This window comes from Mastigoproctus giganteus, chromosome 8, assembly GCF_048544385.1.
Source record: "Mastigoproctus giganteus isolate SK-2022 chromosome 8, ASM4854438v1, whole genome shotgun sequence".
In the NCBI taxonomy this organism is placed as follows: Eukaryota; Metazoa; Arthropoda; class Arachnida; order Uropygi; family Thelyphonidae; genus Mastigoproctus; species Mastigoproctus giganteus.
In genome coordinates, this window is record NC_143582.1 from 220,385,812 (window position 1) to 220,392,353 (window position 6,542).

Sequence of the window (6,542 nt, forward strand, 5' to 3'; positions counted from 1 at the left end):
TGAAAAAGGAATGATCACAAGGAAATATCTAGACTTCCGGAAGTTTATCGAAGCTTCTAGAAATTTCGAGAACTCGGATGTTTCCCCAGGAAAGGGAAGGGCCAAGAAAACGGACGAAGTGGGAGAGAGCAAATGAGAATATAGAGATGATGAAGAACGAACTGCGATTGGATCAGAATAGAAAGGGTGGCTGAAACAAAAGGAGATGCAACAGTGTAAGAGTGAGAGTTCCAGCTTTTGACAGTTTGGGAGTTTTTGGAAGTTGGAGAGTTCCTATGGGTGTGCCTGAGTGATGTGCGGCCGGAAAGAAATCCCGAGAAGTGCCGGGAGAATCGCTGGAATGTGGTAGTGGAAATTGAAGCAGTTTGTCGCAAAGACAATTCGTTAAGTAAGTTCTGGGAGAGGTCAGCCGCAACGTAGAAATATGAAGGAGATGCCCAATGAAAGATGGAAACACATATGCTGAAGCTGAGTGATAAGGATCGAAAAGTCTCGGTATAGAAAGATAAGGAAGAGTTATACAGTCTGGCTTCTCGATAGAGCAGTAAGGAGAATCCTGATAATTTTATTATGCACCCCAGTATCGTCGAGCTGATCAGACGCCCAAAGCGGGCCAGAGCAACCCATTTATGGAGAAAAGAGTTCCTGAACGAAAGAGAATTCCTGTAGATGAGCAGCAGTTCCTTAGCCCATGACTAATTCCAGTAGGAGTCTGATGATGCCCTATATCGATGATGATGGCCGCCCCTGACCTGAGAAAAAAAGGTTGTGTAAAGAGTGATCCCCTAAGTGTTATGTAAGTACAAGATAATAGTTTTAAGCTTGAATTGAGGGAAAGGACTTTAGGAAATGTCTTTATTTAGTTGATAGTAGATTTGGTATTGTTTAGCATAAAAGGAAGGAAAAGGTTCATAAGATATAGATATATGTACTTCATCACAAAGATAAGTTTATTAAGCAAGGAAGATTTAGATTATGTACTCGAGACTAGTGTGTTTTAAGTTGAGATTATGTTCTATGCACATGTAATTATTTTGGAAGGGGTAATTATAGAAAGATTATAGCAGGGATTTATAAATCTGGGAAAATACACATATAGGTGTTATGCTCACTGCTGTAATCCCAGTTGGGAAGTTTAATTTGTTAGAAGACAAGAGGATGTTATAAGATGTAAACTAAACCAGAAGAAGAAAAGGCAGAAAGACATGAAGATATATGAGTTGTGATTATCATTACATCTTAGCACACATATAATGCTATTAATTAACATAATCCCCAAATGATGATGTATGATATATTCTTTTAATGTATATACTGTGAATAAACAATATTGTATATGTTTATCAAGTGTAGTATGAGTCATTCTGAATACTCAGCCAGTCCAGAGGAGACATACACGAACTTCATTTCCCCCAGAATCTGTGATCTTCTGTGCAATATACAAGCCAGGTGTTAATGTGGGAGGGTGTAAATTGGGGGAAAATAAACGGGGAAATACAAAGTTAAGAGAGGTGGGTCTGAAAGTTCAACGAGATTTCTTGATATAAGAAAGATTAAAGAGATTTATTAATTATAGGAATAATTAATAATAATAAATAAAAACTTCTATTCTTCCCAGAATCTAAAAATATTCCCACCCCCCACAGTAGCAAACATCCATAACCTCCTCCTAAGGTAGCTTAGGAGGAGGTTAAGGTGCCAGTTGCAATTAACATTAATAAACACAGATTTCTATATACGCACTAATGGGTTCAGTTGATTAATTATAGCAGGTCTGAGTACAATGAAGCCAGTATACCTCTTTGAGTAATTATTCCTTTTTTGACCTTAACTCAATAAATCTGTTATTTTGACTGATCTTATGAATGAATGAATTGAACTGCTCTTAACTTCGGCTCTAATTTTTATTTAATTCTTTTCCTTTCTTTATTTATTGTTTTGTGTTTGGAATCCTATGAACACTGCATCATTTACCTGCTAACCAGAGCCACTAATACATTTATTTTTTATTTTTTTTTATACTTCGCAGAAGTACTCTGGACTAAATTTTAACTGTTTTTTTTTTTTTTTTTTTTTTTTGCTGAATTAGTTATTTTCTTTAATAAAAGGAATTTAGCATTCTTTCATTTAGATCACTATTTCAATTAGCATTTTAATAACAGAAAAAAAAAATCACACTATATAATTGAAATTCTTTTTATTTAAGAATTTTATATGAAAGATATTTGAATTACGTGTAGTCCAATGCAAATTGAATTAGTAGTATCTTGTAATAGATATAGAAAGGGCATAATGATTTAAATCAAAAAATTAAAAGCAGACTTATATGCTCAGTACAAGAAACAAAAATAAATTAATAAATAATAAAAATTATAACCCCACAGAGATCCAATAGAATCCAGACAGGCCTATCAGTTGTATCCCAACGATATACAAGATTATGACCAGCTGCATAACCAAGAACTCCAGAATATAGAAGTCCCGAATACCTGTAGGATAGTCAGAGTTCCTGGATCTACAATAACACGACACATAACAGCCACCCTGTGTACTTAGTAGTAATATCCATCGCTCAGTGGATCCACCCAATGTAAGAACAACAAAACTACTAATGAGAAAGCACTGTGTCCCAGTCCATAATCCAATCATTGATTTCATAATCTGTAGAGTTGACTTCACATATTTTGTGAAGTATTGCAGAGGTAGTAATACTTTTGATCTGATTATCAGTAGTGATTTTTCATGTATTAAGAATCTGCAGATAAATGAACCACTAGGTGGCAGTGATCACAGTGTGCTGAAGTGGGATTTATTCAAAGAGGTAACTACCATCAGCCGACCGGGCTAGCCGGGTGGGTAAAGTGCCTGCCTGGCAACCCAAAGGTCGCAGGTTCGAATCCCGCCTCGGGCTTGTGTCAAAGTACTGCAAAAACCTTGGGAGTTGCACTATGGCCACAGAAGCCGATGCGCCAACAACTACAAAAAAATAAAATAAAAATAAAAAAATAACTACCATCAGGGATAAAGGGAAGGATTTGTGCTTTCGTAAAGGCGGCTACAGTGGTTTGAGACAGTATTTAAATTCTATACGGTGGGACCAACTGATGATGATGTTACGAACAGCAAATTCAAAATGGGAGGCATTCAAAGAATTTATCTTGGAAGCTACTAGGCTTTACATACCAAGTAAGAAATATTGTTCAAGGTTTAGGCTTAAATGGATGTCAGATGAACTAATGAGACATATGGCAGAGAAGAAAAATGCATGGGCTTCTTCAGCATACTATAGCTATAGAGATCTTACTACTCGAACGAAGTCTGAGATACGAATGAACCCTATTGGCACTCTTTATTTTTTAGGGTGGTTTCACTTGTGATGCAGGTGGATTTCTTACTTATTCTCCTTGTGGATAATACGGCTCAATTTGCTCACTGGCTATGGACACACAGAAACCAGCTGACTATTTTGATTTATCAGTATATATTAATACTTCTGAGTACTACTGAATTGCTGGACCTAAATCTCTCTAGCTCTTAATTCGTGCTTCCTACAGGAAAAATTTCTGAAATTGCCTTAAGGCCAGAGGTGCGAATATGCTGTGACAGTAAATAGCAAGTCTGTTGCACGCACGCTTTATTCTGCTTCGTAATTCGGTACTTGTACGTCAACTTGGATGTGTTTTTATTCTGTTGCTACTTTTTATATTATGGTTGTGTTTTTAAGAAGAAAAAAGTATACATTTTTATATATTTTGCCGTGTGTAATCAGAACAAAACAGTCGAGGAGTGATGAGAATAATGTTGCTTCAGATACACCAGAAGCTGAAATAGTAAGAAATATTTGGACACTAACCTGTTTTCAAGTGTAGTGCAACCACCAGTTTATGGTAGAAAGCCATCATATTCCAAATAAAAAGAATAGAAAATATCGTGAAGAATTTATCCTGTTATTTATTTAACCTGTACGAATGCCAATGTTCTATTTGAACCCTTACTTGATTCTCTAATCCAGGTCTGGGCAAACGTTTTGGCTGAAGGGCCATATTAGGAATTCAAAAAAAAAAGGCGGGCCGCACGTAAAACACTATTTTTAGATATATATTATTTGTTGTCATGAACAAACTCTGTGGTTGCGGAAGTTGACAGGTTAAATAAATTCAAGGCAGAACTAGACAAACATTTGGAATGAATGGATGGGTGAAATGGGAAGAGGTTTTTTTTTTTTTTTTTTTTGTGGCTGATGCTGCTTGCTTTCTTGCATCTTATGCCTCTACTAACGCTAATGCTAACTTAATTTTACGGTTTGGATGTTCGGAGGCTTCAAATTTTAAAGAAATTGGGTACAGATGGCTGCACATCATAGTTAAATTTATACAGTACTGTATTACAAAGTTAGTATTGCCTAATAACAACTATTAATTTGGTTTTAAACTAGATTTTTCTACTTTTTTTCCCCTTCCAAAGGTTAGGCACAAAAACAAATATTCATTTCTTATCGTTTTATGATGTTGGCATGCTTGAAATTCATTGTAAAGTGAGCAATGTGTATATGGCAGAACATCACTGTTAAATTTACAATACAGTACTGCGAAGTGAGCACTGTCTGATACCGAACTGTAAATTTGGCCTTATAATCGGTATTCGGTATGACGTTATTAATTATTATTATTATTACCTATATGGTGGAAGGAACCTTAGGCTTATGCTGCACCAGTCAAAAAAAAAAAAAAAAAAAAAAAAAAAATCCCGAGCTACCCTGAGAGAGAGGAATCAACAAGAAAGAGTAGAATGATGATATCCAGCTTGGGAGTGCCAAGCCCATACTCATCAGATGTGAGCCCCTGGGGTAGAGAAGAGTATTATTATTATTATTATTATTATTAGCTATATGGTGCAAGGAAGTCTGGTCTTTTGCTGCACCAACAAAAAAAAATAAAATAAAATTTTTCCGATTTATCGAGAGAGAGTCAGAAGTAGAAAGGAATTACCAAGAAAGAGAAGAATGATGACATCCAGCTTAGGATCCTGGGTGTGCCAAGCCCTTACTCACCACATGTGAATATGGGTTTCGGGTTAAACAATTCTGGGTGAGCCCCTGGGTTAAAAAAAAAGCTACTGCGATGGCCGGGAATCGAACCCGGGTCAACTGCTTGGAAGGCAGCTATGCTAACCACTATACCACCATCGCCCATATGACTGAATGAAAATATATTGAAATTTATTTCTAGCCTGCCAGGAAATAGATAATTGTCACATTTGCAAAGTAGTTCCTTCTTTTAGAGATTGAAAACCAAACCTTTTCGTAACAAAAGTGAAATTGTTGTGGCACACACAGAACTCAATACAATGTTTGTAAGGAAAATATTTCGAAAAATCTCTACCGGTATGGTATTTTTAATAAATGGAAAACTGCTTTGTATCATTTTATTGGATGAAACAAAAAGAAGAAAATAGAAGATAATTTATTCATTTATTTACAATTTAAATTTTGATAGATTTAAGAAAATCGTACAAATCAGACTCTTAAATCTGAACAGGGAGTCTTTGGATTAACTTTTTCAGTTTTCATAATTTATTTTTTGCTTTCATAAATATTGAGATTTTAGTAAACTCTTGAGGAACCACGAAGAGACTGCTTACTTGAAATCGGTTTAAATAATTTCGGGCACAATTCAGGGTATCGCTTCTCGGCCCTTTGGCTAAGATCAACCTGTAGTTTTGTTCTTATCAGCTGTGTTGAAAGTGCGTATCTCATTTGAATATTCGTTCGGATTGGTAAGTTTTGCTCACTTGTTTGACATTTAGTAAGTTATTTGCTGGGGACGTGGCCTTCTTAAAGCCAACGTTTGTGCTTTGGGAGGGGTGTTCGTTTTTCTTTTTCTTTTTTTTTGCATACTTGTGCAGTTTAGTGAATTTAGATTTAGAATTTTTTTTTTCTTTTTTTTTTTGGTAGTTGTTGGCGCATCGGCTTCTGTGGCCATAATACACCTCCCAAGGTTTTTGCAGTACTTTGATCCAAGCCCTAGGCGGGAATCGAACCCGCGACCTTTGGGTTGCAAGGCAGGCACTTTACCCACCCGGCTAGCCCGGCCTGCAGATTTAGAAATGAGTTCTCTCATACAAAGAGAAAGAACTGTCGAGTTCTTATTAGATAAGGAAATTACAGATTTTTTGGACTGTTTGGTAGATAATTATGGGGAAAACAATGTACAGGAGTAAGCCTTTACCTGCAAACAAAGTTCACGTAATTTTTTTTTTTGAACAACAGGACTAGAGATTTGGCCTTAGAAGGTTTTACCTTTAAAAAGTGGCAGTTGGTGTCTAAACTAGCGGGTAATTTTCGTAAATTAATTGCCATTGACCGCACTCCAGCTGAAATATCAGATGAACCATTGAAAAATATATTATCAATATGGGGAAAGATTATAGAAGTAAAATTACTGTGCTTATGGAGATGAACAAACCAGTACCTAATATCGTAACTGTAGGAGGGTACAGGTTATTACTGAATTACCCAGGAGTGGGGAGAATATGTTTCAGAT

General features: G+C 36.1%; 1 non-coding gene across 1 annotated transcript; it reads right to left on the reverse strand.

Moving 5' to 3' along the window:
• Nucleotides 1-5,116: 5,116 nt before the first annotated feature.
• TRNAG-UCC (transfer RNA glycine (anticodon UCC)) lies at nt 5,117-5,188 on the reverse strand. Its single transcript has one exon. It is a non-coding gene; the product is annotated as a tRNA-Gly (tRNA).
• Between the last annotated feature and the right edge of the window lie 1,354 nt (nt 5,189-6,542).